The sequence below is a fragment of the Humulus lupulus genome, chromosome 2 (genome assembly GCF_963169125.1).
Source record: "Humulus lupulus chromosome 2, drHumLupu1.1, whole genome shotgun sequence".
In the NCBI taxonomy this organism is placed as follows: domain Eukaryota; kingdom Viridiplantae; phylum Streptophyta; class Magnoliopsida; order Rosales; family Cannabaceae; genus Humulus; species Humulus lupulus.
In genome coordinates, this window is record NC_084794.1 from 178,879,911 (window position 1) to 178,890,552 (window position 10,642).

Consider the following 10,642-nt stretch of genomic DNA (forward strand, 5'->3'; position numbering starts at 1 on the left):
TTAGTAAAGGAAGAAGAAGGCGTGCAGAAGGTTGTTTATTATGTAAGCAAGAGGCTAATTGGAGTGGAGATGCAATATCCACCAATTGAAAAGTTAGCCTATTGCTTAATTTATGCCTCAAGGAAGCTGCAGCCTTAATTTCAAGCTCACCCAATCACAGTTTTGACTGTCCAACCTCTCCGGCAAGTTCTGCAAAAGCCAGAGGCTGCGGGGAGATTATTGAAATGGGCAGTCGAACTTGGGCAGTTTGATATCTCTTACTTACTGCGAGCAGCGATAAAAGGGCAAGCGTTGGCTGACTTCATTGCAGAGTTCACTAAACTTACAGATAGCGAGCAGACCGAAGAGCCTAAAGAGCCTAAAGAGCCTGAGTCTCAAAACCCACCTCCTTCATGGAAGTTATTTACAAACGCCTATTCCAATGAGCATCATGCAGGGGCAGGGGTGATCCTGATTACATCTGAAGGGCATTGGTTTCACTGTGCAATCAGGTTTGACTTCACTGCTTCCAACAACGAGGCTCAGTATGAAGCGTTGCTCGCTGGGTTACGATTAGCCAGGGACATGAATATAAAGATACTTGACATCTACAGTGACTCTTAGCTGGTTGTAAATCAAGTCATGGGAGAGTACCAAGCCCGAGTTTTAAAGATGGTTGCCTATTTAAACAAAACAAAGGATCTATTAGCACAATTTGACAAGTACACCCTTTAGCAGGTACCTCGCGACCAGAATTCAAATGTTGATGCTTTGGCCAAGATAGCAAGTGCAAAACATGTTGATACTCTTAACATAGTGCAAGTTTAATGACTATCTGTGCCAATCATCCAAGTAGAGGAGACCACTCTGGTGATCCAGGTGGCGGATACATGGATGGCACCATACGTAGGGTATCTGACGCAAGGCGTGTTACCAATGGACAGAAACAAAGCTAGGACCCTTCAGCGACAGGTTGCTAGGTATATCCTAGTCGATGGAATCTTGTACCGAAGGGGATACTCAATGCCACTCCTCATATGTGTTTCGAAAGAGAAAGCCAAAGAATTGATGAAAGAGGTACACAAAGGATTTTGCGGGGACCACGCTGGGGGGCAAAGCTTGTCAAAAAAGATCCTGAGGCAAGTGTATTTATGGCCAACAATGAATGAAGACTTGATGGAATTTGTGCGGAGGTGTGACAAGTGCCATGGTCGTTTGCAGTGTGGGGTATAGACTTAATCAGATCTTTACCCACAGGAAAGGGCGGCGTCAAGTATGCTGTGGTTTCCGTCGATTATTTCACTAAATGGGCCGAAGCCGAGCCACTCGCAACCATAAAAACCAAGAAAGTGCTGTATTTTGTGGTCAAAAACATCGTCTGTCGCTATGGATTGCCAAGGAAAATCGTCTCAGATAACGACACACAATTTGATAGTGATTTATTCGCGGACTTTTGCGAACAGCATGGGATTATCAAGAGCTTTTCTTTAGTCTCTCATCCCCAAGCAAATGGACAAATCGAAGCAGCCAATAAAACTCTAAAGGATACCCTAAAGAAAAGACTAGAAGAAGCAAAGGGAGCATGGCCAGAGCAATTTCCTGAAGTCCTTTGGTCATACAGAACTTCCCATCGAACAGCAACAGGCCATACTCCATTCTCTTTGGCTTATGGGTATGAGGCTATGTTGCCCGTTGAGTTAGATCCACCCTCACATCGCAAATAACGTACGATCAAGGCTCTAGCAGTCAACTATTGATGGAATCCCTGGACTTGATCGATGAGAAACGTGAACAAGCCCAACTCCGAGTAGCTGCGTACCAGCAAAAAGTCACCCGGTATTTCAACTCTAAAGTACGTGAAAGAATATTCAACGTCGAAGATTTAGTACTTCGAAGGGTTTTCCTAAATACGAGCGTCTTGGTCGACAGCTGCGCCAGCTTCATTATCTGCACCATTTATCCCTGTTGCCAAGGATATCTCTGGGGAAGCAGGAACTTTAACCCTCTCTTCTTCCTCCAGACAGATGGCACGCTGAGACATTAGAGTCCGCCTCAGGCGATCTGACAGATAGCTGAAGTTAGCCTTCCGGTTGTGCTTCCAAAACTCGTAGAATCAAAGATGGGTGGCTTCCTTGTACTTCTCCAAGTTCTTGGCTTCAAGTTCCTCAAGCTCATTCACATGCTTTTCCAGCTCCTCCGTCTCTTGCCTGCTCCCAATCAAAGCAAGTTCGAGTTGTTTGGATTGTTGGTAGTTGAGTTTGGTGCTTTCCCAGAATTTTTCTTTGTCTTCATTGGATTTCTTCAGGGCATCTCAACTCTCCAGAAGCTTCTCGGTCAAAGTGGCTTTTTGCTCGAGCAGTTCCTTATTCTGCTTAGATAGCTCTGCACTTTTCTCAAGCAACTCGCCATTCTGCTTGGTTAGCTCATTGTTCTTCTCGAGCAGGTCAGCATTTTTCCCTTCAAGCACTTTCTTAGCCTCAACAAGCCTGGTGTCAAAAATTTTGGTCTTGGACACCATTGCACCCGCACGGCGCCAGCCAGCAGTCATGGTCAGCAATCCCTGCAATCAGATGAAAAGAGTAAGGCGATGGCAGAAAATCAAAAGCAAATTATTCAACATCAAGAAGTAACTTACGCTAACTATCTCATTCAGCCCTCGGTTGAGTATTTGGTCGGTCTCCATGGAGATGGTGCCATCAATGGCCTCTTGAATGCGTTTGTGTTTAGAGAGCTTGTATATCCTCTCCCAGACTGAGTTGACCATGGAGCTGGACAGGAAGCCTTCAGGCTGAGTGCAGTGTGTTTGGCTGGAAGGGTCTTGGGGAGTAGCGTCCTGGTCGACAGGTGCTGAAGGAGTAGAATGCTGGTCGAACGGAGGCGTTGAGGCCGGCTGCTCGAGTGGTGATGGAGGTGGCGTGTTCTCCGTCAAATGAACAGTGGCTAGAGGGTCCTCAGTTCAGGCCTTCTTTGAGGCGTTTTTATTGCTCTCCCCCAAAGTCCTCTTGTTGTCCTTCTTCCTGCCTGAAGAAGCAGCGACAGCCTTGTAATGTTCAAACACGTCTTCAGATGACATGTCTGGACAAAAAGAAACAACACAAGCAGTGAGACAAGATATATAAACGAGACTAAAAATGAAAGTAAAGAGATTATAAGTAAAGTACCCATGCTACAACTACTGGTCGCTACATTACTCACTGAAGTACTTACTGCCTGGAAGAAATCTGAACTTAAGTTTGGAGTATACTTAAAGTTGCCATCCCTGTCAAATAAGTGACAGGGAATTGACAAACTATCTAAGAGTGAGAGATCAGTACCGTTCTCATCTGAAGATTCGTCGATGGGAGCGGGAGGTTCGGTGGCTTTCCTTTTTCCCTTTCCCAGTGGGGCGGGGGGAGCGGCAGCTCGCGGGATGCTGGAGGGTTCCCTGATTGTCACTCCAGCCGTCCTCCTCTTTTGAAGTTGTGACAAGTCTGGGTGCTTCTCGGGAATCTCCTCGCTAGTGGCACTTCCCGCTGTTGACTCCCTCACATCCTGGTGATGTGCCAAAAGCCCGACCAGCCTAAGGTTAGCCTCTGTGACCAGATGCTTGACGCTCTTCTCCATGTCAGTCATACTGGCCAAGAGGGCTGATCGGACCTCCATGTCTGGAGTAGGGTCTGGTCGCAACCATGGGCCTGAAAGGCGCTAAAAATCTATGGAAAATGCAAGAAAAAATTAAAGAAAAATAAACGACCAAGGGTGTTAAAGTATTACCTCCTTAGGTGAAGGCCAGATTGTTGGCAACCATGTCCGTAGTCAGGAAGTACTCAAGGTGATACCTCCCCACATTGGAAATAAAAGTTGTGTCACTCAGGAAAGTACGAGACGTTTCCTGGTGACAGAACTGGAAGAACTCTGTGTTTTCCTTGCTAGGGTTGGATTTTAGGTCGAACAGATAGTTGACCTCATGTGGTGTGGGGACAGGCAATTTCTTATGGCAATAAAGGATATAGAGTGTCAAAAGCTTTCTATATCCATTGGGGATTTTTTGAAAAGGAGTGACCCCGAAATAGTTGGCCACTCCTTGGAAGAAAGGATGAAGAGGCAGCATAGAGTGTCAAAAGCTTTCTATATCCATTGGGGATTTTTTGAAAAGGAGTGACCCCGAAATAGTTGGCCACTCCTTGGAAGAAAGGATGAAGAGGCAGCATAGCTCCTGCCTCAATGTGATATCTTGACCAGACGCTGAAAGCGCCTCCAGGAAAATTTTCCCGTTAGTCTTTGGTGGGTTGGACTAGGGTTAGCCCAGGAAGTCCGTATTTTTTAATATAATTCACAATCATCCTAACTGTTACTCGGCTAGAAGGGGTGACATACCATTCAACATCTGGTTGAATGGCATTTCGAAGTTGAGCGTGGGTTTGGATGGTAGCGTCGGGGATATTTCTGTCTCGCCCGCTGGTCGAGTGAATTTCAGCCCGAGAAGTAAGCTAATTTGAAGGATTGGAAGGTTTCTTTTTCTGGGCTTTAGTGTTTGCTCGACCCATATTTTGGAGGAGGGTCGATGGAGTGTTTGAAGTGGCGTGAGAAAAGGGAATTTCAGGTATTAGTAACGATGGTTGCTCCTTGTCCTCGAGCAATTGATCTAGCATGTAATCTTCGATGGGTCTCTCACCTCCCCACGGATCTTGCATGAAAAGCTGGGAACAGAAAAAGGGGAGATGAGAACTTAAAGCTTAAAAGCTTGTGTTGAGAGTTGGAATAACATTGCTCGCGTATAAAAAAATAAGTTTTTATACGGCTAGCAGCATTCTAGCAAAAACACTAAGTCTCTTACGAGCAGTTTGAGAAAAAGATTGAAAAGCAGAAGTAAAAAGTTTTTCAGAAAAAACTTTTTCAACTCCGAGAGGGCGGGAAAAACCTAGCTTTTCAACTAGCCTAAAAAATTTGATTTTACGCCTTAAATCTACGGCCTCGACTACCAAAATGACTCCTAACTCCTATACAACACTATTTCACTTCCCTATCAAGCATCAATCAATATGCCCATTACCCCAAGACAGTTTCAGCCAAGAACTCAGATACGAAACAAATAAAGAACAACTTTGCATGGAAACTTAAACAACTGAAAGGTTCGTAAAACATACTTGGATGAAAGGTGGATTATGAACATGGAAGACTTGGATCAGCGATGAAAGCTCCTGGGATTTCTAGGCTCTGGAGGTTGAATTTCTTTGCAGTTCTTGAGAAGGAGATGACGAGTGAAAAGTGAAAAGTTAAAAGGTGAATTAGGGGTATTATTTATAATGACTATGACACTATAAAAGAGGTAATTATGAATTGCTGTTTTTGGAGTATGGGGAACTGTAATAGCCGTCAGACGGGTTTTTGGGAAACGAAAAAGTCCTGATTGAACATGATTGGTTGCTTTTTTCGAAGAGGCATGACGGCTCTAACAGGTTTCATGGGGCATACGAAAGGTCAGACACCTAAGTTTACTTTATGCTGGTCGCAGTAAAGTAAACTTGGGGGGCAAATTTTTACCAAAAACGGTTACTTATGACGTGGCAGGTATTTTTCACAAGTGGATGACACGTGGAAAATTGAAATGAGGCAGTACTGTTCGGTTATCGACCAGCTACACATCGCTTCATCAGGCTTAACTATTAGATATGACCAGGCTGGTCGTGTAATTTGGTTTATTTCCTTCTAAAATTGTAATCCTACAATATTTACATTGAATATTTCCTCTTTATTACCTTGATACGCGGTTGTTAAGGAAAGTTAAGGCCCAATGGCCCATGTAACCCCCCTTGAGCCTATAAATATGCATGAAATAGCTCAAGGAGGGGACTTTTTGACCTTTGAATCTTTTTCCTGAATATTGAGAGAAAGAGCTATAGTGTGATTATCCATCGTTATATTGTACTCCCAAGGTTTGTGAAACTCAAGAACCCTAGTTCTTTTATCACGACGTTTGGATTCAATATAAATAATAGCGCTAAGTAGACGTAGGTCATTACCATCCTTTGGGGCTGAACCATTATAAATCATTGGTGTTTTCTTCTTTGCCATTAGATTAAACTCTTAATTTTCGTCTTATTTCCTGTCATATATTTGAGTCCGTGTTGTTGGCCAAATCGAGGGTCAACAAGTACACTGTCAGGGTAGTAGCACAGGTGGTAGTGGTGTTGGGAGAGTGGTGGTCGACTCTAGTACGTGTCAGGGGTATGCAAAAGCACTCCTGCCTTGGTACCATATTATACCTCCACTAATTTTCGGCCACGGACCTCATAAGCGTGCTGAGGGAGTCCTTACCATGTACCATTCTTGTACTGCCACTACCTATCTAGCATGGACATCGTATCCGTGCTGTAACTCTTCTTGGTTTGTAGGCTCATTCCGTATCTCTTCTGACTTCATGTCGAATCATTGTGAGGCCCTTTCTAACCTTCCTCGAATGCATGTTCAAGAGGCCCTTCACTCTACATCTCATGAGACCCACAGGGAAAGAGGTGCCCCGTTGGTGGCACTTATCTTAGCAAGAGAGATAAGGCCTCTTCAACGAGGCTTGTTGTGTGTCCGTTGAGGCATGATGCCCACGTACGAGAAGAGGATCTCACCTCGCGAGACCATCACCCTCAAGCCTTCATGCGTGAGGCCCTTGGTGTGAGGCACTTGGACGAGGCCATGGGGTGCTTGGGGCGAGACGTTAGGCGCGAGACCGTGGTGCACGACCCTTGGCGCGAGGCATTTGGACATCGAGGCAAGGTGTGCCTTACTTGGCGCAAGATCCTTGGTGCGAGGCCATGGGGCCGTTGGGGCGAGACGCTAGGCGCGAGGCATTTGGACATCAAGGCAAGGTGCGCCTCACTTGGCACGAGACACATGGCCTCACTATGTGAGGCTCTCGTTATGCTGCGACACCGAGAGACCCAGACCCTTGCACAGCCCTCGTGTGCGTGCCATCTTCGGCACTTGGACGCGCGAGACACTTGGCCTCGCTATGCAAGGGTCTCCATGTGCTACAACACCGAGAGACCAGACCCTTGCGCGACCCTCATGGGTGTGCCATCTTCGGCACTTGGCTGCATGAGACACTTGGCCTCGCTATGCGAGGCTCTCTGTATGCTGCGACATCGAGAGACCAAGACCCTTACACGACCCTCGTGGGCGTGCCATCCTCGGCACTTGGCTAGCCAATTCATGTGGGGCCTTGCTATGCGAGGCACTTAGCATTGTGAGGGATGCGCGAGTGCACTTGACTGGCTACCTACATGAAGCCTCATGGTGTGAGGCACTCGAATGTCGCGGGGGGTGTGCGAGACGTAGCCCAGCTAGGCCTCGAATAACGAGGTCTTCATCCTCAAATGCTAGTCTTCCTCAACGCAAGGGACGGAACTCGTAGAAGACTTTATACGTGTTGGCATAACACAAGCCTCCTTCTTGGGTGCCTTGCACCTTCTGCGATTTTTTTCTTGGCGGATTTTTCCCATCCACAGGAACCATTATTCAATCTATAAAAAGGTATAGATTTCATATCTGTTAAACTATGTCCCTAGCCATGTACATCATTAAGTCCCCAAAACAATTTTTTTTAGCATGATCATTCTGACAAACCTTAATGCTTGAATCAAAGGATTAGATGACATATATAAGAGTTTATTATCTTAATCACGATCCTCTCATACCAATATGAGATTAAGACCACATAGATAAACTTTGGAATTTTATGATATTTACATAATATTATCAACATAATATCGGCCATGGTCTATATATATAATAATTCAATTCAATTATTTTTTTTCACTACAATTTCTTTAAGGGCATTATTCCCAATAGATATTACCACCTCCCCGGTTGGTAACATAGTCCTAAACCCTTCGCATGCATTTCATAAGGTCTATTAAATCTATCCACTATTCTCTTAGCAACAAACGAATTAGTGGCACAAGAATCAATTAAAACACAACAATCAATTGCAACAATAAAGATATGACTTGAGACCACAGAAGTACTAACTTCTGCCTTAGTCTTGGTGAGAGCAAAAACATGTGCTGGCACCAATTTTCCATCCTTCTTAGGTTGCTCCTTAGCACCTTATTGACTCCTCTATGGGCGATTCCTCATGATGTGCCCTTCCTCATCGCAGTCATAATATGTATTTTCCCGACATTCTCCGTGGTAGTTCTTCTTACACTTCCCACACTCCGGTACCGTACCCATTTCTTGTACCCAGGGTGGTTTTTTCCTTTATTATCTTTGGCCCTTTTATCCTGACTTGACTACCCCGCATGGTCACTCCCTTTCCTCTTCTGGTCATTGGAGTTATGATTCTGGGAGGACTTATTTCTTGCCTCTTTCTTAGCAACACCTTTTTTCCAAATCTTGTCTTCCATTCACTCGGCAGTGAGAGCCCTTTAAAAAATCTGAGTTTATGTATTGTTACCCCCTACTAACACAATCTCCACATCTCTAGCTGTCATGGGCTTCAATCCACAATCAAAATTGTCTACTCTTGCTGTGTTAGTTGGAAATAGATCTATCACAAACTTGGAAATTTTGTCGAAGTTTAATGCATACTAAGTCATCGTCATATTCCCCTGCCTTCTCATGTCTTCTTGCGTGGAAATAAACTGTGCTTCGAACCTTTGGTAGGCAGTTTGAGGTTTTGTATTGTGCCTATTTCCCTCATCAGCTGGTTGGGGGTTGCAATTGTTATTAGCTTGCGTATTAGGCCTCATAGTAGGTGGATTGTTGAGGTTGTGGTTAACCCCAACGTTCCTTTGTACTGATCTCCTAGGAGGCATGATTTTAGTTCGTTTCTAAAACCATCAACACATCTTAGGGAAACTTTTCCAAATCAAGAACCAAAACATGCTTGTAATCCATCAAACAACTAATCTCCATTTACTCATATAGCCAAAATATCTTGATCATCCATCATTCACAAAGTTCACAAACCAAAAACCAATTTACATGTCGTTAAACGTCTACAACCACATTTTATGCACAATAAAAGAAATTTTGAGCTTATCTCACAATTCTACAGAAATTCTTTAATCAAATGGTTCATTAGCTAGCTCGAACCCTCATTGTCTTGCGTAAGCCATAAGTGTGCATTTATACTTAGTGCTTTCCAAAGCCCTTTCTTGTGCTTTCTTCCATACTGCTTGAAGATCCTCCTGCATCGTTCTTGAAGAAATCATATCTCTAAATACTTCATACTTCTTCTTACAACTTGAACGTCCTCCTTCCTAGACCATATCTTGAATGTGCTGGTTGACTATCACACAATGATCCACTAACTCTTGGATGCTCCATTCTGTAAAATGTCGCATCCTTATCATTCGTACCTCTCTTATCCTTCTTGCTATCTTCCTTCATTGAGTCTTGTTCAAGCAAACCTTAGGGACTCTAAGCATATAATTCATACTAGCAACTCTATACATGCAGGTAAAACATTAAAACACATAAGGCAAACACTCACATAACCAAAACAAACTCAAATAAAGCTTACAGTGCAATAAGTATAGCTTGTCTTCAGTGGTGAGAGTACATATCATGACAGTTTAAAGGAACCAAAACCATTGCTCTGATACCAAGTGTAACGCCCCACTTTCTTGAGACATTAACCGACCCGTTCAATAAATCATTTTTAAATAAAACACCTTTTATTGTAGAGAAATCCAATGTGAATAACAACCTGAATGTTTAAAAAAGAAAAGAAACTCTAATGTTTCATAACTACCATTTAAACAAATAAAAAACATCATTTGACTCAATAACAAGATTGAAAACATCATTCGAAATCGGAATAAAACATATCTTAAAACTGAACAGGAAAAGGTAAGAACATAAGCATGCACTTCCAACATATCATAAGCATGCTAATTTATAACGTAGACATGCATTTGAGAACATAAGCATGTCAAACAAAATATCACACATATAGGTTCCAACATATATGTTTAGAGGAATTTGTGTTGCTGGTATCGAATTTTTAACTTAAATTACTTAAAACATGTAACACTCACTAGCATACTCATATATCAATCATAGGTAAATAAACATAAAAATTCAATCATTATGAGTACGTCAAGCATACACCCTGCGTGCAGGTGACCAATCTTTTTACCTCGATAGCAGCAGCGATCCACACACACTATCGTGTCCCTTCAAGTATCTTTAGCGAGCCTAAACATGTCGCGTTATTGGGAAAACTTATAAAAAATATTTATTTATTTTCATGTAGATCTAATATTAAACAAGTTAATATGAGACAACCTACAACATGTTTCTAAAATTGAATTCAAAGAGAAATAATGATAAGAATACCTACATTATACGCAGTGGAATGATAAAGTCCTTCCTTCAGTTTCTCTAACCCTTGTATCCTTTATGTCGCAGAGTATTGCCAAGAAACTAAACCGATCTTCAATTTTCTTCACAACCTTCCAAAGTATCCTTGGAATCACCTAAACTAGGGTGGAAAATTCTCAACACATGAGATAGATACAGAGAGAAGAAGAGAAAAGAACAATGAGGCTTAGAAAATGACTTATGTTTAGAGGGAATAAAAAAACTATTAGAAAACTAGTGATTAAACTTGTGTTTTGACTTATGTTTACAACTCTCTCTTAGCATTCCTTTTATAGACTCAATTACGTCATTTATTTAA